The sequence below is a fragment of the Vidua macroura genome, chromosome 17 (assembly GCF_024509145.1).
Source record: "Vidua macroura isolate BioBank_ID:100142 chromosome 17, ASM2450914v1, whole genome shotgun sequence".
In the NCBI taxonomy this organism is placed as follows: domain Eukaryota; kingdom Metazoa; phylum Chordata; class Aves; order Passeriformes; family Viduidae; genus Vidua; species Vidua macroura.
Window position 1 is genome coordinate 11,018,122 of NC_071587.1, and position 26,535 is coordinate 11,044,656.

General features: G+C 41.0%; 1 protein-coding gene and 1 long non-coding RNA gene across 2 annotated transcripts in view; both read right to left on the reverse strand.

The window, feature by feature from the left end:
* Positions 1-26,535, reverse strand: part of CDH4 (cadherin 4) — a 417,701-nt gene that overhangs the window by 369,119 nt on the left and 22,047 nt on the right. The gene's annotated exons all lie outside the window — the stretch shown is intronic.
* On the reverse strand, positions 21,853-23,102 carry LOC128815947 (uncharacterized). The gene is made up of 2 exons (XR_008439753.1): positions 23,004-23,102; positions 21,853-22,784 (listed from the first exon to the last, which is right to left on the reverse strand). It is a non-coding gene; the product is annotated as an uncharacterized LOC128815947 (long non-coding RNA).

Genomic DNA, 26,535 nt, shown 5'->3' on the forward strand with positions numbered 1-26,535 from the left:
GTGACAGTGAAAATGTCCAGGCTGCAGTCATACAAAGCTTCAGGAGCTTTTCACAACAGCACAGATGGTCAGCATCATAATCCCAGTCACTTCTGTCATGACACCGTTCACACAAACGATGCACATAATCCATGTCTGCAATCCACATCCTCATTGCATTAACCATGAATCTCGACCTTGCAGACAAGCTTAAAGCACCACAGGAAGGGTGTGCACAGAAGAGTGGAGAGCTGACCCTTCTTGGCTTATCCCCAAACCTGTGGAACAGCTTTAGTTTGGCCACCACCTGCATTAGGAGCAGCAGTGCCAGGAGATGAGCTCAGGGTGCCACACAGCTTCAGCCATCCTGTGATCCCAGATCTCAGCAGGTCCTTGCAGAGGGACTACAGCTGCTCAGGGCTCCTGTGGGACAGTCACTTCCCCACCTATGCTTTATTTTTCTAGACCTTCCAAAGCAAGACACTGTGGTATTCACATTCTCTAAACAGAGAGAGACACAATTCTCTCTCCCAGATTTTTCCTGGGAAGCTGTGGGACACAGTGAGAAAGCTCAGAGAAAGAAGAAAACAATTCTTGTCTTTGTTGGCTGCTCCTGTTGTTTGGCCCATGTGGAATATGTTATGGAGATTGTTTACCCAAGAGTGATTTGTTAATTGGACACCAGTGAAAGTTTAGATTGATTGGCCAATTGGGTCAAAGCTGTGTCATAACTGTCTGGAGACAGTCACAGGTTTTTCTTTAGTATCTTTTTACTATAATATAGTCCTAATATAATATAGTATTAATGTAATATAATTTGACTTAATAAAAACAATTTATTCAACCTTCTACAACATAAAGTCAAAACACATTATTCCCCGTGCAGGGTGGGGTCACACAACTTCAATAAGACAGAGCATGTAAAAACCTGGAGCACTAGAAAAGCTCTAACTCATGACAATTCCATTCCTGTAAGTGTTCTCTCAGCTCCAGGTATCAAAACCTCAAAGAAACCTTGCTTGGTGTTTCTGTAGCTCACTGGGTAGCACCAGAAAAGACTGAATCTTACTCTAAGATGATTGTATCAATTAGCTATCAATATTCAAAACTGGAACCTAACAAAGAAACGCACTCATTCCAGCTTTGGCCCCTTTTCTTACACCTTCCCTCTGCTGGTATCCATGAGAGCTCACAGCTGGATTGGAGTTCCTTTAGTCCAGAGACACCACATCTTCCTGGGGGTTTGCTCTGTGCTCAGTAATGACACTCTGCTGTGTTATTTCAACACAACACTCTGAATTATGTTACTTAATACCAGCACACTGAACCTGGAGCAAACTGATTAAAATTCCTCGTGTGTTACTGCCATTAAACCATCATTACCACCCATCCCTCCCACTGAGCTTAAGTGTCTGTCCTGCTCTACCTCAGGATCCTTCTGACATCCCAGAAGGATTCAGGCTGGGACATCTCACAGCACGTTAATTTGGAAATGAAGGGAGAAACATTTAAAAGCAAGAATAACAAAGAATTACCAAAAAATTACAGACTAAAAGTAAGATGAGTGAGAAGTATTGGTCCCAGAGCAGAATTTATGAGTAGTCCAGCAGCTGGCATGTGAAGTTTCTGCCCATAATGATTTTTACTGTCCTAGCTACAATAAAACTAGAGAAATTAGAGGCATGCAAGAACAATTAGGCCAAATGAACCTTTCCACACCAATATAGGATGGATTAAAACTATTAAAAAAAACCAAACCCAAATATACAACAGCAATACCTTTTACCCTGACCTCTGAGCACAGTTTAGTGAAAATTTAACTTCTCAGTATTATAATTTACCTACAGATCAAGAACTTCAACTGTTCTCTCTATTCAGGGCTACATAATCAGAGGAACTTCAAATACAAAGAAAGCTCAAAATTTTAAGTAACTGATAATTCCACCAGTGAGAAAAAGGTAGACTTACACACAGCAAAACTGCATTTGACATTAAATTTTCACATAAACTGTCAAACTTATTGATCATAAACTGAGATGACTACTTGGAAATGCCCTCTCCTCCACCAGAGCGCCTCCACCTTCCTGAAGAACATGCTTAGACACTTGTCTTTAAGGAAATGCCAGTTGCACTCAGATTATGTAAATGCCTGGAATTGAGGAGTCCCAACAAACTCCCACAAGTGACAACAAGTTGTGAATCTTCACCTTACACAATGCCCCTTCATCACTCATCTTAAAGGTCTGATAACCCTCTCTCAATGCTTTCATCAAACCTGGGGGTTTGACCCCAAACCAGTTCACACATTTAACATGCAAATTACACACTTAGATCACCTCGAATTTGCCTTTGAGGGATGGAAATTGTCTGACAAGCTTTATGATGACATTTTACAAATGATGCAGTTATTTCCAACAGGGCAGTTGAGATGAGAGAAGGCAGCATTCAGCTACACAGTCATTCTGTCTGTGTTGATGTCTGGCTAAAACCTCATCCTGGATTAAAAAAAGCAAAAATTTTAATATCCAACTCCTAATCATTATCACCTGCTAGAACAAAAAGTTTCAGGTGAAAATTATATTGTTAAATCCAACAGCTGGCTTTGAAGATTCCAGTAGCACCTCTAGCTTCTAGATAATGGAACACCCTCCTGGAAAATTCCGAAAAAAGTCTTAACAATAGAAGCTCCAACACGGTTTGTTTTTTTTTTTTTTTTTTCTCTCCAGGTGCCTCTTGGACGGTTCCCTCAGAGATCCAAAAACTGATACAAACTGCCAGGAAAATCAGCATCCTGAAAGACCTAACAGACACAAATGTACCGTGCAGGTATCTGAATTTATGATAATCCCTCTCCAAAGCACTTCTGGAGTCAGCAGCATGCAGCCTGACATCTGGGCTTTCAAGTCAACAGGGAGCAGGATGCCTGGCTGAAAAAAGTAATTTTTGTTTCATGGCACTGTGTCACCATGCTGGTAGCTGGATATTCTGTGATGAGCACTGAGGGAAATGCTCCCTCCTCGGGAGCAGCACCGTCCACATCCCAGAAGAGGCAGAGATGCAGCTCAGGCCCCAGGTCCTGGTTAAAACATCATCACTCAGATCCCTGCACATGCCAGGAGTGAGCTGGGTATTTCACCTTCCTAGGAACAGACTGAAACATGACTGGGGAAGGATTTTAAGAATGATCTGGCTTCTTTCAAAGTGCGGATCATGCACTTTTCTTAATTTCAGGGAATTTGCATGTGCTAAAGCCTATAGGAAAGTCAGGCTGCAGCCTCTCAATCACTGACACACAGCAGCAAGAACAGGGCACAACCACCAGGGCAATAGACAGGCAGGAACATTTCCAAGAGATTTACACCCTAGAAAGAAAAATACAGTTGCTCCATCTGCACTCAAGTTGCCCCTTTTTTTAAAGCTTATCTAATTAAATCAATACAAATACCTACAAAGCTCGACTATTTCAGTTAAAATGCAATTATATTTCTTTTAACTTAACTTGGAAAAAAAAAACCCATCCAGTGGATTAGAAATATTTTTTCCTCCAGTTAAATTAAACTTCAGGTAAACTGCTGGAGTAGTTAATCTCAAATGTCAAGAAAAAAGGTAATGTGTCATTTATGCACAAAAACAAGTTTTGCAGAGTCCTAAACTTGGAGCTTCTGTTGAACATCTGGCTTAATACACAGTTAAATTTCATGGTTAGTGAAAATTTTAAACTCAAAATTTTCACAGAATTTACTGTTTTGCATAATTAAAAAAAAGTATTACTTATAGCCCCCTAGGGTAGACATGGAGATCCACAGACAATCAGACTTTTAGGAGATTATGGGTTCCAGCTGTTTGCCTTGCCTGGTAATCTCCCTAAGGTGTTGTTTCCTCATGATACCAGTAATCACTTTTCATGGGTTTACATAAAAGGTGCTGTATATCATCAAATCAAAAGGTTATTGCTCTCTTCTTGTTATACTGAATATGTGGCTTAGTGCTAAAAACAGAAAGTCAAAGTAAAATGTGCATTTTTACATTACAATTGACCTACTGGTTTTTATTCAATATATAAAAACAAGCATTGAATTTGCCCATTAACAAATTGGCTTCCATATTTCATATCAAATCATGTAAATATATTCACATTTTCAGTAGCTGTGCTTGTCCAGTACTGCTGAGCTTTCAAGTTATACTCAGGCTGAACAATACAAATCCAAGACTTGTCAACATCCTTCATCTCATTAGTTTCACTCAGCAACAAATCTCAGTCATCATGTTTATTAAAATATAAACTGTTCTGTGCCCTGTTGAAAACTGTGGGAGATCTGATGTGGCAAAACATTGCCATGGCAAAAATGCCTTGTAAGATCTTTTGAGGTTGGAGTGGAAGCTCAAGTATTTCCTGGGTTTTTTTTTGCATCTGACAGAAACAAACCTTGCATTGCTCTTCTGAGGCACAGAAATAGTCCACAGTTAAGTTCCTATAGTCATGAAAATAGCTGAAAACAAGAGGTTTTTCTGGAGGATTCTCTCCTCTGCTCTGCAGCTTCTCTGGCTGGAGCATCTGAGCCTGAGCCAGTTCCCAGCAACTGAGTGACCTTCACAGAATCTGGAATTTGGGACTCTCCGAGTCTCCAGAAGCCAAAGTCAACCATTCTAAGCCATTTCCCACTTTCTCCATCTGGAAAGCTGAATTTCAATGAAGTTGTGTTGACTTAAAGGAGAAAGCAAACCATGTGAGGAAGCAGCAGCATGGAAGGGCTGGTGTTGGAAGGGACCCTAAGGAGTTGCCCTTCGGGTGATACCTGGGCAATGAAAATATTTCTGGGCTGCAAAAGTCTAAATTAAAACCACCAGTGTTCTGCTTACAAGCAGTGCTGTGCAAAAACAAAATCCCCATCCAGCCAGCCCTCCTTGCTGCTGGAAACCTACACATGCAATTCCTGACTCAGGTGCCACTGCTGCTTCTTGCAGCCACAAGAAGTTTACAGCCCCTGCTCCAGTATGGCTCATGTGAGAAATATTTACTGCTTCTACACAGAACTTCAGCAGCCCTCAGCACAGGTTCAGATTGCAGCTTTGTTTACTGACACATTTCCTTTAATTGTTTTTGGGGTTTTTTTTGGAATTCAGCATTATCATATTTAAAAATATCTTTAAAATAGAAAACCTGCAATGGAATACAAAAGACTGTCTCTGAAGGAGTGGGAAAGACAAAAAGAGTTTGGATATAAAACCTAGGGAATTCTGTGGTCTAAACAAACTTTGATGAAATTAGCACTGCATACGTGGCAAGCAATGAACCTGAGCTTCCAAAGAGCACAATAAAGAGACACTTCATGAAAACACCTTTTTACATGCAAGGAAGTTCTATCAGTATCTACAGCTAATAATTAAAATTGCATCCACTACTTTCCAACCAATTTTTAAAGCAGTCCTCGTGAAACCACCCCATGGACACTGGTCTCTCCCACTATCTGCACAATCTTCTGTTAAGCCTCTGCCTAGGACAAGAACCATCATTAATGTCTCCAAAGATTGGTAACACTGATGAAGATTCTGGAAGACCTGCTCATTTAATACAGGTGAGAGAGGCCTTAGAGGGAAGCTCTCCAGGGGCAGCTTCCTCAGTCAGGAGCTCCTTAATCTTGATTAAGATTCAGCTCCACATCCCATGGTGAAGGTGCCAGAAAATCCAGTGACACCAAACGAGCAGCCAGCACTCACAGGGCAGAGGACCTGACACAGGCAGGGTGGGAGAGCCCCAGCCCTGGAAACCTGCTCTGTGTTTTGAACAGCAAAAAAGAATGGAGTAACAGGCATTTTATAATTTTGTATCTTCCATCCATCTACTGTAGCATAAGTACCAACCCAGCTCCACTCAGTGAGGAGTTCTGTTGCTCGTGAAGTCCAAGCACTACAGATTAAAATACAGATTTTAATTGTTCTAGGGCTTTCCCCAGACACAAGTATTTACTAATAAAAAGCTATACTCCTTGGTTGTGGCAGTGGCAGCACACATCCTACAGTAACCTGAAAATCCATAAAGGAAAACTAGCTGTCTTGAATTGACAGATTACAATAATTTTGTCATATAAATGTCTTCTGTGACAGTCACACAGGCCACATCCATCAGCAGCTCCTGGGAGGGAGCACAGGGAGCCCTAAGGGCCTGCCAAAGGACCACAAGCTGCAGAGGATAAAAGCCAACGCTGAGAGCATCAGTCCTAAATCCTGAAACAACCCTGATTCCAGAAATCCCATCAACCCTCCCTTCACTGCACTGCTAAAACAAGGGCAAGAAGTTTTACAACCATCAGGCACGTTAGAGTCTTTTTCACATACTTTGGAAGCAGCAGGGGAGAAAAAAAAAGCAAATAAACAAATAAAACCACTCACCATATTTGGTGTCAGTCTTTACTGTCAGTGCAACTAAAACTCTTCAAAATAGTGAAAGCTCCAGAAATGTTATTAGCAAAAATTTCACACTTTTTAAATGGATATTTACACTTTGAGGCAGTCTTTTAATTACTTTTGTTATTTGCATCTGATGACTCTGGGAAATGTTGAATTCAGATATGAGACTATCAAGGACCGCTGGATGAAGTCCAATAAAAAAGCTGAGATCAGCCGAGTTAAATTAGCCATCTGTCCTAAATAAACACGAATCAGAACTACTTTTTAATCTTCTTTCAACCCAATCTTAAGTGAAATAAGAACTTTATAAAAGGCAGCAATTGTGGCAAGGTAAGCTCCAAGGAGGTTTGCATCCATCTGGCTTATGATTTATTTCAATACTTCAACTCTAGCTACAGAAAACCCACCCCAGATATGGCACAAGAAGGCCACACAATAACAACCAGATTTCAGTCTCTGAATTGTGATAAAAATGAATTAATGAATTACATTTGTACCAGTTACTGCTCTAGTTAAATTATTATCAGGAGAGTGGATTTATAATGTGCTGGCTCCTGTTCTCATTACAGTCCATTCTCACGAGAACTTATAATCAGAATTTTAATGCCACCTTCATTCCAGGAGAGATAGCTGTAAAAATATATTAATTTGACCTTTTCAAAATTTTGTTATTTGATTTGGTGCTGATTTTTATTTGCTCCTGTCTACAGCTCTTATATTTGATCATATCTATAAAAATGAGTAGAAAATGGAAGTATGTCAGTAAGTCAGAAGAGTTTTCTGTTCATTTTTTCCACCCAACCTTATGCCACTCCTTCAATACCATACACAGGCCAAAGTCACTGCCTAAAGCAACCATTACACTTTAAATAATGTTTCATCAATAGCAGAGGAACAGTGATATGCTGAAAGTATAAAGAAATACGATGAACACCATTCCCAGCGGGCCTTTCCTAGATATTCCCAGAGGATGACCCACACTGGACACAGAACCAATCTCCCTGGAGACTTTCCCCTCTCTGTGCTACAACAGGAACCTTGAACACTTGGATTACAACACAAAGGTGGTTTTAATCCCCCCAACTGTCTCTGCTCCTGAAAATACGCCAAGAAGCTGAGCTCCCAGGGACCTGGAATTAACCTGATCCACTTCCACACTGAGACAGCCCCAAGCACCTGTGCCTGGTGGGAGGCAGCCAGCACAGGCACAGAGCTGACACTGCAGCAGTGAAGGAGGATTTCATCTCTTGCCAGCAGCCCATGGGGACTGCTCCTCTCTGTGACCTGTGCACAGGCTTGGAGTCACTGTGCCAACCCTCTGCCCACCCAAATATTCCTTGATGACTTCATCTGAATTAACCTTAATTTCATAGCACACAAGGAGGTTAACAGAAAGCAGATTTATCAGACAGCAGAACCTGACCTTTACTTCACAACCAATCCTGTACAGTCAGTCTCTCTGTTCTACCTCTGAGACTGGCACTGTGCTACAAAGCTTTGTGCTACCAGTGACAGGCTGAGGTGCCTTCTCAGGAAACTGCTTTTATAAGTTTTGAATGCTTTATATGACACTAGAGCCTAGAATTTTTACTTTTTTTTTTAATTGGGGTCATAAGACTGATCAAAATAGTGCCACCTTTCAATCACTGATTTGTTGTGGGTTTTTTTTTTTAACATTCCTTAGGGTTCCACTCAGCCAGAGTACTGTTTAAACTACAGCTAGGTAATCAGGTGAATGCTATCCAGGAAATTGGTTTTGAAATTCAACTGCATTCATATGCTGTAAACTAACAACAAATTCTGTTTCTGTCAGCATCAGGACTACAGTTCATGCAGGACCCCAAAGTAAACCTTGTAGAAGATCAGCACCATTCGCACTGGGAGAAAAGAATAAAACCTGTAACAACAGGTAACTCTTATTCCCTGTCTGGGGGAGTTTTCAGATTCTACTTATCCTCCTCAAGTCAATCCTTCTGTTCTCACAGCATCTGCAGTTATGATTTTCCCTTTTTACCTGCCTTGAGAGCAAAGGCCTCTCCTGTACAGCTATTTGTGATTACAGATAAGCACACATGAAGAGCAGTCAGGGAGGAATATATGTATTTATGTACACACACTTCTCTAGGTCCTCACTTCTGCTTCATATGAGGACAGGCACAAACCAAAACTGTGACAGAGCAACACCTGCAGCAGTGAGTGATGTAGGAACCTGAACCTCAGTGATTACACCACTGTAACACCTACGACATCATTACAGGAATTAAAGTTGTTGGAGCCAGCCTGACAGCATTTCCCATTATATCCATCACAGGGCTGACACCAACAACAACATTCAGCCCCAGACAAGGACAGCAGGTGAGACAGATCCCTCCCTGTCTCCAGTGATTTGTTGTTCACAGGAGTTAGGAGACATAAGTCATATCTTTTATACAAGAGTGCTCAGCAACCCAGCTCCTCTGGGTAGGAGCTGGAGTGTCTACATTCACACAGCAGCCAAGAGATCTCATGAACATCCCTCTCTATGGCAAAGCCATCTCTAGCAAGTTTTTTCCCCTAATGACCCAGTCACTGGAATCCCACTGAACTTTCTAATTTCAGATGAAATTCACACATACTAATGCTAAGAACACATTGTGATGGTGCCTTTTCTGCAGTCAATGAAAAAGCCCTGCGAGTTGGAGCTGTGATGTGCAGAGATGATGTTTCTGTGACCACATTGCTGCTCCAATGAAGGTAAGAGCAGACAGTGTTGTCACAGCGACCCTGAAATGTTAATTTCTGGTGACTCCAGGGATTGGAGGTGTCAGCATGGCAATGTTCCTGCCTTCCACGGGGGATGGAGCATGTTCACAGCTCTGCTCCTACAGCAACCCCTACAGTTTAGTGCACGGAGTGGAACTGATGCCTGTCTCCATAGAGACCTCCTGTCCTGCTTTTGAAAACGGAAAGAAAATGGAAACTATGACAACAGACAAACCTGTGGGATGAGAAGGCATAAACAAGCCAGCAGGAAGCCCATGGTAGTACACTGGGGCCAGCCTCGTGTTTTCCTTGTTACCAATATTAACATAAACAGATGAGTGAAGTACTTGGGAACGGAGCCACACATGGCACCAGCAGAACCAGAACCCTCCCCAAGACAGGGGCTCTGGCACTCCAGCTGATGAGGAAATGCCTCCATTTCCATCCCACCAAAGCCCAGCCCTGCAGCGTTACCACTGTCATCCTCCCATCACACACACACAACCCTTTACGGCACTGATGGGCTTGTCACAACACCTTTACCCAAGATCATTTATATACAGAAATTAAAGTGGTGTAAATCTGAAGAGGACAAAGTTAAAACATAAATCCTAATTTACTGCACCTTCTTTAAGACAGCTTACACCAAACCAGTCTGATGGCACAGCTCCTGTAGACAGATCCAGACAGAAAACACCCCTGCCTTCTCTCTGTGAGCTATTCCTGCACACCTCAGTGGCCTGAGAAAACTCCTCCACTTAAAGGGAGAAAAAATATTCAAGACTTTTTAATAGAAGACATCCCTATCTAAAGAGCACCCTTGGTATTTGTAAAGCATTTTGCAGAAGTAATTTGCTTTAAGGATGATAAAGTCAGCTCTTCATTGTTTTATTAGAAAGCATCCAGAAGGTCGTTACCTCCAGCACACAGAGGGATTCATCTCATGGATTGCAAGAGAGATGCCAATGGGCAGCTGTTCAGCAACTCCTGCAAGAATTAGAGCCTGTAATCAACTTCTGGTCAGGTTTTTTTTTGCAGCTGTAGCCTGGATACATGGCCTCCAACTACAGCTCTTAAGTAGCAGCACAGTTAAGATTTTTGGGTTTGTATCTGCAGTATTTGTTACACACCCACGCATGTTTCCTACAGAGCAAAAACCACACCACCACCAAGGTAAGCTCTTAGGGTAAGGCAGACACTCAAAAAAAAAACAAAACCACTTTATTTTTTAAAAAAAAACCCTCTTTACAGGACCTCTCCGAGGCGAACAGTTTTTCTGTGCTATCTCTACATAAATATCAGTGCTTGATATTTGCTCTTTAGATGTTTAGCTATTTCACCGACTTGGCTCAATGAATTCATTAGCATTTCCCCAGCTTTCCAGCCACACACACGCTCTCACTCGGCCTCAGTTTAGGGGATTACCATCCTCTTTGCAGCCTAATGCAGCAGAACTCAAGCTGCCCAGGTTTGAAGCAGAGCATTGTCCAGAACTGTGCGTGCAGAAACATTTCATACTCATGCCATTGTCAGTAATTAAATTTGCTGTTCCCATCTGGGACACAATCTTCCCCGAGTTTGCAGCAGAATCTCTTTGTCTGATTGCACTGAAAGATTGAGATGATGTTCTCCTCATTATTATACACTTCAGATAACAACTGAGAGGGAAAGGGACTACAGCTAATGAGGTCAAGTTTTCATACAATAAACAATATATTGCATAAATATAGATTGATCAAATCATGACCTGGGATGCCCTTTTGTGGGTACATGCTACATAGAGTGCAAATACTGTTTTACAGGTTTGGGGATGGGAGGTTCATGGACTGGTAAAATAAATACTGTATTCAATCAACTTTTCTGTTTTACCAGTAAAAGGAACAAGGCCACATAACCTGCTACAAAGACAATATCATTCCTAATTTTAAAAGGAGTCATGCAAATCTTTTACTCCTTTTTTGAAACCACAGCTATTCAGGTCTGTACAGAACGAGATGTCTGCTCTGTCGAAGATGTACAGAATGCTCTCACTGAACAAACTTCCACCCAAGGAAACACAGAACAGAGTTACACACACAGATGGACATTCCCAGTTTTGTTTAACACAGCAGCACCACCAAGGAGGTTATTTGATGTGTGAATTTAGCCCTGAAATGCCACAATGAGGTAAGGAAGCTTTATCATCTCTGCCAGTTAGGGAAGAACTGCACAAAAACCTCCCAAGGCCATATATAATTTCTAGACCCACAAAAACCTCCCAAGGCCATATATAATTTCTAGACCCACAAAAAGGGAGTGTTCAGGGGAACACGAAGACTCCCACCCAGCAAGGAGGTAACAGTGTGCAGCCAGGGAGAGATGCCATGGAAGAGGAGGAACCCATTATCAGATCTGAGCCACATTCCAGAATGGAAATCCAAACACAAGCAGTAAATGATCCATGACACAGACTCATTTTTGTGGGCTCACAGGTAAGGAGTTAAAACCCAGCAAGAAAACGTCTGTTTTTGAGAGAAATGCTCCTGCAGGTATTGGCAAGAGAGGCTGGGCATTGGAGACCAAGCAGCTCCCCCTCCTCACCTTTCTGTTTGTTACTAAAGGTCACATTGATGGGCACAGCCACCAGTCAAACATCTGAGGGGCCTGAAAAACACACAGCAACCCGTGAGCACACCCTCCTGTAAATAAACCCAGCAAAAAGCTGGAAACAGCTTCAACCCTGTTCCAAAAGCCCTCAGAGTCACAGGCTCCCATAGATTGCAACAGGTACTTGATCAATCCCTTTTCACAGCACTGAACAAATCAGGGAAAACACCTCAGTTATTCAGTTTCATGTGTAATTTCATTTGTTAGCAAGTTTATTTACTAAGAAACATTGGAATCCATCAACAACATGACTATCCTGCTAAATCATCACCACCAAAAGGCAGCTTGCAGCTCATTTAGAAGGTACAGGGATTTGTTTTCTCAAGAGAGAGCATTTTTTAATGAAAAGAAGACCTCTCAAAAAAAATAAAAATCAAGCAGCTGAAAAGAATGTGAGTTTCTTTCCTCTTTCTGCCCTTCCCCCTACGACACACCAGCCAAAGATTTATTCAGTTTCACTTAAAATCAAAGCTGTGCACTGTCTGTTTAGGAGAACTAACTCTCCAGCAGAAATCAGTACAACTGAATTCATCTCACCCAAAATCATCCCAACTGTCAGAAAAAAAAAAACCAAAAAAAAACCACAAGAGCAACAGTAATTCACAAGTTTGAAATGATCTGTGTGAAGTTTTTGCTAAGATTCAGCTCAGGACACATCAAGGGTAAGATTCTATCACTGCTAAAAAAAAAGTTAAAGAGTTTCTCCCTGTATTTAACATTCTCATCCCACCACCTTTTAGTATACTTATCCACAGAAGAGGTGTATGCCTGAATAATTCGTGATCTGCATTTTGACAGCAATTTTGGGGCAAGTCAGCAGCAGAGAAACTTCAAACTACTCCTCTAATTCACACAGGCATGAGAATTTTCAGTCCACAGTGCATCTGATGATACTGAAATGTATTACAGGCCAATGCCAGCACTGTGAATATCTCAAGGGAAACGAGACTTGTGTGTGCCATGGAGGAGACCAGAACAATGCAGGTGTTTCTGTTAACGAATGGTCCATCTCTTAATAGCCAAGACTTGTCTGATATGATTTATGCCTATTGATCTGTGATTAACCACCACTACTACAGCAAGATCTACTGCAGCTCATACTATAATTGGAAGTAAATTGACTGCTTATAATAAAAAAAAAAATTAAAGCCCACACTAAAAAATCTGTACTAATGCATATGGTATAGACCACATTTCCTCAGAGCTTTTGAAAGCAACATGCATTTGTCTCATCAATCACAGAAGTGCATTTTCCTGTCAATCAATCACCACATTAATGTGCTGCTCCATTTTGCACTGTAAACACACATTTACTTGGTGGAGATTGTTACAGAAGAGGAAGAATCAGCACTTGCCTCTCAGAGGCTCCTGCTTGAAGAACTGAGAAAGTCAATATTTATCTGATGAGAGGTAAAAAAAAAACCCAAAACCTGAGGTAAATTTTCTCTTTAGCAGGGAGCTGGAATGGGGAGCAGCTGGTTTGATGGCTGGGCTCACACTGCCACATCCCTCAGGCACGAGGGACTTCAGTCAGGAGTACCTCGACATGGATCCGTGCACACCACAAACACCCTCAGCCTACCCCAGACAAGGCAGATTTCTATTCTCACTCTTTGCATCCAGCTCTCTTCACAGTCAGCTTAGCTGCAGGTTGGAGGCTCCTGCCTTATGGCCCTTCAATAAATCTCCCCACTCTCCTACACTCCAAAGACTTACACACCAAAGAACTGTAAAACAGGCTTATGTGAGCAAATGGTGGAAAGGCTGCTTGCCTTTAGGAGCCAAGAAGGCTGTTTATAATTAGCAGCAAATGTATCCACAGTGTGGAACTGACAACTCTCTATCCAGCAGAAATCAAAGTGTCATGCCAACAACATCCAGAATAAATACAAACTCTTCGTGGAGTTCACACAGAAGAACCTCAAAAAGTGTTTTTATGTAAATGTATATGTTGCTTTACCATTATTTTCATCCTTCTCTGCAGATCAGCCCTGTTATATAAAAGAGAAACAACAAATACTAAGAGGGGTGAACACCATCAAGATAACTAACACAGAAATGCAACAAATTCCCAAATAAAATCAGAACTGCAGATAGGAAATCAACAACCACAGTGCATGTATGTGAAAGCAGCCCCAGGATAGCTTTAGTTAACATCTCTGCAATTTACACAGGCTTTCTTTCCAGTTCCATAAAGCTCAGGGAGTTACAGTACAGCAACAGCTCCCTCATCACACACCACCCACAGCTCACCCCCACGACACAGAGCACCTTCCCAGAGCAAGGCAGGTTCTTGTGCTCCTCAGAGCAGCTGAAAAAGCAGCAGCACAACCACACTGCCCATCTCACCCTCTCAGTGTCAATGCTTCCACAGTCAGCATCACTAAAAGCAAAACCAGCCCCATCACCTCACACCACTTTCACCAAAAAACAGCCCAGTCCCTTCTACACAACCACAGCAGCTTTGTTTACAGAGCAGGAGCTCCACACAGGGCACAGTTGGCAGGCCAGGACATAAATCAGGTCAGTTTTAGGTGCCCCAACCACAGGAAGGAAAGCAAAGCCACACACAAGGAGCCCAAGTCCTTCCTTGCAGAAAAATGGACATCTAAATGTAAAATACAGACCAGGCAGCACACTGAGCACCTCACCATCAAGACACATCGAAGAACTGGACAAAGAAAAGAGAACTATGGTTACCTTGGGGGAATTCTCACCTGCTTCAGAGCCACAGCCCCAGCCAGACAGACCCCTCTGGCCTCCTTATAGCCAGGTCACATACCTGCAACCCATCACCCCAGTGATGCCACAGCTGCCCCAGTCTGGGAGGTGGTGCTGGTGCCAGGTGAGTGCCAATGTTCAGCCTCGGAGCAGAGGATCGAGGCAGGAGCTGCTCAGAGCTTGGGGGATGTGGCATCAGCCCCATCACAGCTGCTGGGGAGAAAATTAAGTTCCTCTGGAGACCCTTGTGCCCTGCTGAGTAGGGAGGATGCTGGGAGGCATCAGGGGCTAGAAATTTAAAGAGTTTCAGGATTAACTACAAATTAGCTTGAGGAGGGAGAGGTGTCTCCCACAATTTTGGAATTACACTATTAAATTCTACCCCCTGTAGTTTATTGAGCTACCTAACTGTTACCGTGCCAGAAGGTCAGAATCACTTCAAATGCTTAGAAAAAAATGTCTATTTTTAAACTTTTATTAATGTGTTCTTCTGTTCTTATAGGATAGAAGTATGATATATGGCTTAATTTGGAGGAATAGAGAGCTCATTCATGTGGGAAGCATCAATATGTTGTTATAATGTGCTTTTAATTAAGCAGACATTGCACAGCACTTGGTAAGATCAAGTAAATGCTGCTAATGTTTCCTCTACTATTGCCCCTACCCTGCAAAGCATAATGAAATCAACAAAATCAACTGAGAAAATAACCAACTTTATTGAATTTTCAAATTTATGAACATTAACAGACCCCAAAAGCTCTTATATGCCAGTAGATGGCAATCTTCAGATAGAGTAAAAATGTGTCATTAGCAAATGCGAAATTTCAAATTAAAACTGTATGAGAGAAAAAAAATCAACTCAAGGGCTGAAATTCCTCAGAATTTACTTAGAATCACTCCAGTTTCATTTTATGAAAGAGAAAAAGAGGACAGAGAATTTTTTATTGGTTTGGTTTTATTTTTCATACTAAAAATTTACCTTTTTTTAACAAGTTAGAGTATTATGGAGACATGCGTTAGTGTGAAAACTGAATCATTCTGGACAAGTGAAACATTTGGGGTTCTCACCAAAACTCATCTTTCTGCTTCCCTTGGGAGTCCCTCACATGGCCACAAGCCCAGCCAGTTTTGGACAGATGTGGCCTAGAGCCCACAGCTGGGTACCCACCTTAGCAGGGAAGGGGGGAGACCTGAGTGACGGAAATGAGAGCAGTTTGAGGGTTTTTTGGTATTAGGAAATAAAACTGTGCACTCAAATTTTGGTTTAACATCAACTGCATCCCCAGCTCACAACACGTGGCCGGCACACCACCAGGAATGCACAAGAATGCTCTGGCCTGTATTTAATTCCTGCTCTTCAGAAAAGCTGAACTTGAAATTCTGCTTACTGTTGTTTCTCGGTATTTTAAGACCTCAGGACATCTTGGAATGTGATCACACTTATAACAGCAGAAGAAACCCAATAAACAGTTTCAATATCCATGCTGATCCCAGCTCAGTGTGCAACCATGGGAGGGCTGGTAACTCAAACACCACTCAGTTGTGTCCACTGATAAAGGAACACATTGCAACACATGCACCAAGAACATTTTTTCCTATCTGACATCATACTTTTAAATTAAAAAAATAACTGTAGGATGTAAGTTAAAAAATAAATATTTTTATACCTGAAACTGTATTTATTTTTATTATTTGTAATAAAAGTTGCAAATTCGCTCCCTGCAATCTTCTTTAAAAAAAAAAAAATCATCTCAGACATAGAAACCTTCCAACCTGGTACGTGAACTCTCCAAAGGGAACTCCCAGCCTCCAGAGAACAGAAATGGGACAAAATCTGTAACAGCTGGAGCAATTTCCCTGGAGTTAAAATTAAAAAGCCTGACAGTGTCATAAAAATAAAAGATTTTAGAAAAAAAAAATTATGCAAAGGATGTTATTAAAGTAAGGTTTATGAAGTTTGAGAATAATTACAGATAATGTGTATTTATTATTCCTGCAGGATCAATCCGTGGCACAGATTTCAATATCTGAAGCCGAACGTACAGATAATTCTCATGTCTGTAGTTATCTTTGCTCTCAACTCCCACTCATCTCCCCAGTGACACATTTACTGTTTCCATTTGTGATATATCAATACCCTTCATTTTATTTATTTCAGTTTTCCCTTTACAAGGAAAGAAAAAGAACGAAGCAGATTTTCATCTCCAATAACAACCCCTCCATTTCTGACAGGACCCAAATCCAAGGAGTAAAATCCCAAGTCCAGATCATCATACCAGAGTGGCTGATCCATTCTAAGAGCACATAATGAACTCCAGAGTTAAAGAAATGCCTCCAAGGACTCAATGCACTCTACAGTCAAGAGGGAAGGGCACATTTTCTGCTCTTTTGAGGACACCTATCCCAGCAGATAAATTAAGATCTCTGCAGGTGAAATGCTGTGTATCTCCCTGGGTTCAGCACTCAGATGTGGAAGGTTTTAGGTAGATTACAATTCCTTAAAGCCACAGGATCAGCCCCAGAACTCCCCAGCCCCAAGTGACACTGGGTGCTGGGCCGGGGCTCGCAGTGGTGTCCAGAGCTGTGTGCCAGGAGCTCCAGTGGCACCCCCAGCCACCCTCTGCACACCCAAACCCTGCCACACACACAGCTGGGTGCCCACCTTATTAGGGAAGGCAGGAGACCTGAGGGATGGAAATGAGAGAAGTTTGAGGGGGTTTTGTCGCTATTGGACACGAAATGAGTACACAGAAGCTTGGTAAGTTCAAAAGAGAAAAAGACTCAGTTTTATTCAAACATCTGGTGTTTACAGAATTCCAAAGGTGACCGTGGATTGGAGGATGGAATTACCACCTCTCTAACCACACTGGTCCCAAGATCAATCAATCATTTCTCTTCACCCACAGAGAAATATGTAGACTATTCTATTTATACATGAAATTGTGTGAGAACTCTGGCTCTCAAATATGTAAACATTATCAGAAGGCTAAAGAAGTTTTATGAGAACTTTAACATTTTCAAAAGAACTATAAAAGAAAACACTTTTAAAAATCAAGCCAACAGGGTTTTTTGCTATTAGGAAATAAAACTGCACTCAAATTTTGGTTTAAATTTTGGTGGTGCTCCTTCAGGCAGCGCTGCATCCTGCATTCCCCTCCCAGCCATCCTGACTGCAAACCAGCTGAGAGATTCCCCCTGCAGGACAAGCAGAGACTTAAGTGATGCTCAGGAGTCTTCAACTCTTGTAATCTACACATCTTTATTTCAGTCCTTAAATGCAAAGGCAAACAGCCTATTTTTAATTCTGAAGCCACAGTTTACCTTATTAAATAATATAGAAAGCATCACTATTTAAAACACAGAATCCAGACATTCGGGGGCAAGAAAACCAGCATATACAAATTTCTGCAAGTTTCCCTTCCTGCCAAATACAGAACTTCATGATACTAAGTTGCTTAAAATAATGATTTTCAGCAGATACCCCCTTCTCTGCATATGAAGTTTCTAGGCACAAGTAGGACACAGGACAGCAGATTAGCTACCCTTGTGGCCAAATTATGCCCAACTCAAAATTCACTTTATTTTTCTGCATTCTTCACTTGCCTGGTCACATGTTTCCACTTAAAAGTATGATGGAAGCAGGGAGGTGGGAAAAACATTTCTTTTTTATTCAAAGTTATATACAACAGCAATCCTACACACTAGTTTTGCTTTTCAAGCTTTTTTTTTTTTTTTTTTTTTTTTTAAGGGAAAAGAAAAAACCCATTAAGTAGCCAGTCAGGCAAAATCTCACTCTCTTTGTTTGCTAGGAACAGCACCGTGACAAAAGTTAACACCAACTCCCCAGACGTTTTAAGAAATTTTGCTACAGAATGATTTCTCTGTATCATTACTCCGTTTAAAAGTTAACTCGATCTAAACACACCATTTAAACACGTCCAGGCTGTCTTCTAAGTCTTGCACCAATTATCCTGCAGCTCTGCACCACTTCAACATTTCCAAGAGGAACATCACCACCATTAACAGCCTCATTCATTCTGGAAATATTCTTACCTCCACATCCTATCATGGCACCTAAGATCTTTAGAACTGAATAATTAAAAATAAAGAAATGCATTCCAGTTTGTAAATTTAAACCAGTTCAGGATTTGACCCAGAGTTTAACTAGCAGATCCCACGGTGCTGCCCCCAACCCAGCAAAACCCTAAAGTCTGGACACCACCATGCTTCTAATGAATAAAGAGATAAATAAATGCCCATGGCACTTCCATCAGCACCCAGCTCCCCTTGGAAATACAGCACGACATCCACAGCCAGCATGACATCTACTCCATCATACAGGCAAGAAAAAGTCAGTGTTCTTGTGCACATCAAACATCCAAAGCCTTTCAATGAACTGCTTCAAAATACAGAGCTGCTCAATGCTCTTTCACTTCCCTCCTTTAAATCAGCAGGTATGGCAATGATGGCATGGAAAATAGGAGACAAACAATGAAGAGGGGGAAAGAGAAAAAAAACAGCTTTTTCCTACTTCTGAAAAACTTTTGGAAGAATTATTCTTGAGGAATTAATGGAAAGAAACTATTTTTTATACACAGTATTAAGTGATTAAAAGCTTGTTCATCACTTTGCTTAGTTTAATTTTAGAAAGGCCTACTTGCAGATTCTTTGAAATGCATAATTAATTGATAGCAGCGTGGTTACATCAGTACAGAAGTGAATGATAGATGTGAAGTGGTTTTTCCACAAAAAACACACAAGCAGCACAGGGCACAATTACAATATCCGATTCACTCCGCCCTCCAATGAGGCTGTTTGATCTGCACATCTGATTGCACAATCGTCCATAAATATCCCCTGCATTAAAATTCTGACTGGTTTGCAACTCATTTCAACTCGTGAGAGATTCTTTTTTTGTCAATTGGATCTGACAGAAAAATTAAAATAATCCTCTTTTACCTCTGCATTATCCTTTAAGTACTTAAGTTTTAATTATATCTCAAGTCTACCTGAAGATATTTCGGGCAACTTCCAGTAACGTGCATAAGCAGTTGAATACAGTGTAAAAGTGCATGTAATTTTCAAGTCCCCAGTTGTTAATGAAATCCCAAACAGTCAGATTTTAATTGAACTAGATAAAGATTAAGAAGCTTAGCAGCAGCTGGCATTGCGAATTAGTTCTCAGCAGATTTTTATGTTGTACTCTAAATCATTGCTTTTGTAATCTTCCTAAATTGTCCTTTATCTTGCTAATGCAGATATGATTCTCAGAAAGCATTAGGCTTCCACTGTTCCCATTGCCTGTAAAATCTTGAACTGTAAAATCTTAATAGTCTTTTTTTAATAAGTATTATGATCTATATGTATAATGTGCATTCAATAAAATCTTACTGTAATTAGAAGAAAAGTTTTTAGGTTTTTTTTACGTGACCTGTTTTACAGATTAGATTTATTTAACAGCATAAACTGTTGGAGCTGCTTTAAGACCTATTTAGAGCCGCCTGGCATCAGATAAAAAAACAGTGCTAGACCCAACGCTTGGGGCTCAGCTCTCCAGGAGGTTCATTAGGAACTTTCCCTCTCCTTCTGGTTCAGGGAGCTCGGTACAAACAGTTTCATGTTGCCTGAACACCTGACAATGCATTATCAGCACTGATCAAATACCATTTTGCTCGTAGGGCTTTGCAGGGCTGGAGGAAAGGATTCAGATTAACACCAGAGTTCATCAGCTGCTCCCCCTCCCCATGTCCCAGCCCTCCACCCCAAGTGTGACCTGCACACACCAGGTCTTTCTGCAGGCTGCAACTCCACAGAGAAGGTCTGCATTTGAAATTACCATGACAAATGTGCTCTCAGGACCCGTTTGTGCATTGTAACAGCTCTTACGAGAGTTGTTGAGTGCAGTTATTACTTGCATAGTAAAAGGGGTTATATTTATGCACCTCGCTTGAGGATGCACTGTTTTTATTCACACTAATGCAGATAAAATTGGAGTTCATGCTTTATGGGGGAAGTGTGGGGAAAAATAAAATAAAAAAGATAAATACTACCACTACTACCATCATCAAAAAGCAAGTAGCACTTCCATATTTCTCCTACATAAAAAAACCCCAAAAAAACTTCAGCTATTTCTCCAGCTAATCGTATTGGTCTTTCAAGTCTGTTGGTAAATGACCAACTAATGCAGTTACGTATGCACTGAAGAAGAAAATTATAAAGAGATAATACAGCCAACTGGCATAAAAATTTTGAACAGAATGGAATTTTAACAGTTCCACTGAGGTCTTTTAATATTAAGAATCTTGGCTGCTCCAATTTTCTCACAAGTAAAGGAAACATTTGGCAGAATAACAAACACGAATGTCAGAAGAAAGGAAATATCTTCACCTGCACTTGATGACTTATTTATTTATTCATTAGAAGCATGGTGGTGTCCAGACTTTAGTGATGGCATTTCAGTGTGTTCTGTCACCCCAGTCCCTTCCCAAGTGCATTTTCCTCTTCCCTCCTGTGCTGAGCTCCGTGGTGCCACCATGCCCAGAGATCAGGATGCTCCAGGGCAGCTCCAGCAGCAGCACGAGGACAAGCACAGTGATCATCAGTCTGTACCTGTCTTCAAAGGATTATGTTTGGTTCAGCAAGCTTTGAGATCTTTGAATGAGAGATGCTCTAAGTAGCACTAAGCAATTTTCTCTCCCTCAAACCAAGATGAAGCCGTGAGCTCCTCACGTCTCCTCGGGCCCTTTGTTACTCTGCCATTTCCCCTCAGCAATCTTCTCATTCCTGACTCTGACATTCTGGCAGCCCAGCTATTTTCAGAAACTATTATCTGAGTTTGAAATTGTGATTTTTCTGCTGGGTCTTTTTTCCAAGCAAGCATTTCGCTACCTGAACTTCAGCAAACTTCCAAGTAGACTCCTAGAAACAACTCTGGTTTTCAAATTTATTTTTGCCATAAAACAAGGAGTTAACTTCACAGTGCTGACTTCTCATTTGAGCCATTTTCTGAAGTGCAGCTCTGAAAGTGACTTCAGTACTTTTGCCTCAATTTGCTGAGCTTTTTATAAAACCTTGACAATTTTTTCCTAACATTAAATAACACATTCTTTGGATGTTCCAGGTTCAAACAGGGTTTCATGATGCTGCTGCTGATTCCAAGGCGCCCTAAATTGAGCATTAATTGAAAAGCCTGTTATGAATTTTGTCCTTCAAGTTATTCTAATAAGAGCAATGGAATTTGTCTGCCAAACTGTTTCCAAGGCTTCCAAAGCTTTTGCTTCAAGATTGCCTGCAAATAAGAATTTCAACCCATTTTTTTTCTAACACAAATTATGCAAAAGAATTTGACACCAAAAGGAATTTTGTTATGGACTTTATTGGGAACATACTGAGTTCTAAGAGCCCATCATTCCCCCTGTGGCTTTATCCTCATGTTTCTTCAGAATTTACCAATGCACCTTGAGAACAAGAGTAGCAAAATCAAAAATCTCTCATTTAGAACAAAAATGAGACATTTAATTTTCCTAAACATACAGAGAGGCATGCACAAGATTAATCATTCAACAAAATGTTTTCCTTTTTGTATGAAAACACGCAGGGTGGGAATGCAAACAAATTATAATTATTTGGACTCCTGTTAAACAGACTAGTGAGCCTTATAATTAGTAACATAATCACTTTAAGACAAATACACTAAATAAAATAATGGATCCTCGGCAGTGCTCCACAGAAAAATGCTAACAATTTATGCTTTATTAATTAGCTCATTGCTTTAACAAAGTTGGAAATTTGGAACCTCGGAGAGTTGCCATCTTTGTTGGCTGGAGGATTCACTCTTGGTGGAACAGAGGTGCAAGAGCAGAAAGGAACTTCCATGGAGTCCTCACACAGCTTTAAGATCTGCTCGTGGGGATGTTGATTATCCAGGACAATGGATCGATAGAATTCATGTATTCCAATCCTCTCCTCCAAACACACCCCCACCAGCCCTAATTGATTTCTCTGCTGGCTAATGACCAACCCAGATGCTCACTGACTTGAAAACGACTGACCAGCACTAAACAGTGTTGTGGTCACGTCCAATGAATCAAAGGGACTGAAAAGAGCTGGATAAGCGATTTTTCTGATCTATAACCACAGATGCAACTACTTCTATTACTCAAATCATAAAGCAAAGAATGCTTCATCAACTGACTGCCGGAGTTATTGGAATTAGCCACTCAAGTGCCACTTGTGGGCATTAAGAATTCTTCAGAAAATTTCACATTGAGGTGTGTTCATGTGTTGCCCTACATGGAAAAAAAAAAAAAGAGTAAGGAGCTGACACCACAATGTAGACAAGAAATGCCTGAAGCAGCTATAAAGGGAAGGCAGAAGTGGGGCAGATCTGTGCCAGGCCAAGCAGTTCAGGCAGGAGCAGGGGCAGCAGGAACAGGCTGAAGCAGAGAAGCTGCCACATGAATCCCCAACATGCAAACCAAGAAAGATTCTCCAGGATCAAAACTCACCATGTGCCAAGGTCACTTCAGAAGAACACAAAAAAGGTTCAGTGATGATCTCACATTAAAAGTTCATAAGCCCATCAGAGGAATTTTCTAATGAAAATTATTTTATCTGAAGAACTCTCCTAAGGCCAAGTAGAAATCACAGGTTTCAGTGTGTCTCCATTGAGAAGCAGAAAATTACATATTAAAGCAGCACAGAAAGTTAAAGGATTTATAAGCAATATGGGAGTCTTTAACATGGGGTCTCATATCCCCACGTGGTAGTGGGGACTTGCAGAAATGGGTTTTGCAATAGGTTTGGCATCATTCAGAAAAGATCTTCTGAAAGAAGAGCAGTTTATTGTAGTCCTTGATAGAACAGGACATTCCTAGAAGTGTTTTTGCCTTTTTCACAGCATCACAGAGTAACCAAGGTTGAAAGGACATCAAAAAATGGACTGGTGCAAGCTCAGAATTTTTATTTGTTGACTGCTCAGTAAATTGTCTATGACTTCAATTAGAAACACAAGCTCTGACTTGCACCCAGAGCTACAGTTTTTGTTGGTACAATGATTTCAGCAATACAGATCACAAACATAGCATTCAATATTTTTAAAGGTAGGAATGAATAATTAGTTATCAAAATAACTTCCTTCAAAAGATCTTCAGAAAACACACCAACACCAGCAGGTATTATTGCTTGAATTACTCTGCTGGAGACAAACATGCCACACCACCATTCACAAAAACCCAGGTGCTCTCTGGACACACACAACAGCTTGTGTTTTTTATAAATACTAAATGAAAAAGAAAATCCTTTCCTACTTCAGTTTTGCTCACCCTTCTACTGCATGAAAGCAATTTGCCTACTTTCAGACTCTGGCTGTGACTACTTCGTTTTCACTTCATCTGAATGCAACGAATAATCTCAGTCACGGCTACCAAGATAAAAGCCAGGAGAATTCATTTGTTGTCCCACACAGACATGAGATGCTGGTGACACCTGCACCATCAGGAGTGCAACTGCACACTCAAAGGGCACCTGCTGCCTCCACAGACCCAAACACACCAATCCCACTTCACTCATTTCTCTAATGATTGCAGTTTCCTGGACAAACACATGATGTTGCAAGAACAGATCCATCCTGACAACCAAGGCCAGCTGTGTAACGCTCGTCTAAGTGGCAATAAGATTCATTAATTAGGTTGCTCCTTTAGAGTCTTGTTCCCCTGCAGCTATGTTCTGCTCAAGGGTATTTTCAATAGTATTGAATAGATGAAGCAATTACTAAGCAAAATCCACTAACTGATGGCCAGTGTCAAATTCCTCAGGCCATGCTTTCAAAGGGTCTGTATAAATATATAATATATATGTGTGTGTGTGTCTATATGTGTATATATGTATGTATTTATTTGAATGAGTGATTGGACTTAAGGGAAAAAGGCAAAGCAAAGCAAAGCAAAATCCCAGTGAGGCACAGCCTGGTGTTCTCCACTTTTAGAGGTGTGATCTCTAAAGCAAAAGTTCCCCTTGGCAGAGACAATTAAGATGTAGAAGGGCTACAGGACACCTGACTGTAAATGCTAATCAGGCTCTTTGCTATCTAAAGGCACATGCTTAACTCTTACAATTAATGGCAGGCAAAGAGGGCTTTATCCAAAATTACTTGCCCTCTTTAGCAACAGCAGTATAAACAACTTGTAAAAATTGTAAAAACTGGATTCCAGCTGAGTGTTCCCTGTTCAGGTATCTGACTTGCAGGCCACTGTTTTATTCCAGTAATACTGTTTTTATAATATGACATAGTTCTAAGCATTTGAATTAAATAAACACAGCACAAATATTTTGACTCTACTGTAAACATGTGAAAATATTTTCTTGTGAATTGTCGGGTTGGCTTTTTTGTCCCCTTTCTGCTGCTTCAGTTACTATGATGTTTAGACTGTGCCTCATTAAAGTTGGGAGCAAAAGTAAAAAAGTTTCCAGCAGAAGCATTATTTTCAAAGTTCAAGATATCTGTAATTCTAACTGATCTTCCACCTGGCATTAAATCTTCAAAGAATGTCAAAAAGTATCTTAGAAATTTGAAATGCTTGGCTGTATACAGAGAAGGAACAGATGCACCTCTGTAATTTGCCCATAAATAAGTAAAAATGAACCCATCAACTTTTCAGGGATACTTGCATGCAAGCAGGCAAACACATCCTTTTTTTCTTTTTCTTGTGTGTTTGTGGTTTTTTTCTTTTTCTTTTTTTTTTTTTTTTTTTTTTTTTACAGTTTTTAAATATCTTTTGAACCAGACCTTACAGGGTGCTGGTAAAAACTGATGTGTTTGTTTTTAGAAACTTTCTATGCAGCAGTGCCATCTCGTAACCTTCTGCTACTGCCTTTGGCCTCCAAATTCAGGGGGACCCATCTGTGGCAGTAAACCACACATGCACAAAGTACATAACTTCTCCCAGAAATAGTGAAAGCTCCGTCTGCAAGAGCTTTCTTTAAGGTCACAGCAAGTCAACTGCTGAAGAGAAGTTATCACCATAAATTAAACTATTCCTGAAACCCAGCAGACACTTAACTGAACTCTCCTAGTTCCCCCGCTGATTTTCATCTCCCATTTTGGGCATGCCTCTGAGGAGAAGTGCACACCCTTCTCTCTCTCTTTCCCTTCTAGGGAAAGAAGAGAAAAATCCATAAATTTGAAAGACATTTAGCTGTAAGTTTTTAATGGTGACAAATTTCACAAGACAGATCTAAAAATCAAGTTGTGGCCAATCCAAAAGCACTTAAAGCACCCAAATTTGAACCTTCACCTTTATTCTTCACAGATTAATAAACACATTCTGATGACTCTTCTTCCAACTGATTTGACCTATTTCTTTAAAATATAATGTAGGAGTAGTGGATGCAATTTTTAAAATATCCTTTGAAGTCACCTGGGCAGGAATGACACACAATTTGTGGCTTGCAAATTCAGATGGAGTCAGCTACACAAGCACAGGTGAGGAACTCCCACAGCAGGAAATCCTTCAGGCTGATGGCATTCCCGAGCTTGACAAAAATGTCTGGGTGGGAGATCAGATGGAGCATCACGCTGATGCTTGGCTCTCTTCAGTAGGCTGTGCTGGGTTCTGTAATGAGCCTCAATGTCTGAATAACACATCTAGGGAGGAATCCTTTCATTCCCTTATCGAGAAGGTGCAGAATGAAAAGAAACAAAGCAATCAGCTGGTTTCTGCTACAGCGTCCCGGTGCCAATTACGAAGTTGAGAATGGAGGCAGATGTACATCAGTGGCTGGCAGCACACGAGCTCTGCCACTGCAGATACAATTTCCCCTTATCTCGTCTCATGATTCTGGCACACTTCTTTCCATTTTCCTTGGTGTTTTCTAGTCCTCCTTCAGGACTGCACAACCAGACACGGAGAACTTCCAGCACTACAGGAGCAGCTGTGCTGACCTGGGCAAGTCCCAGCCAGCTCGGGCTGTCTGTCCTGCTCTAAAGGCCACGTGTGTGACCACTGCCTCCCACCTGGCTCCAGAGAGGTGTAAGCTTCC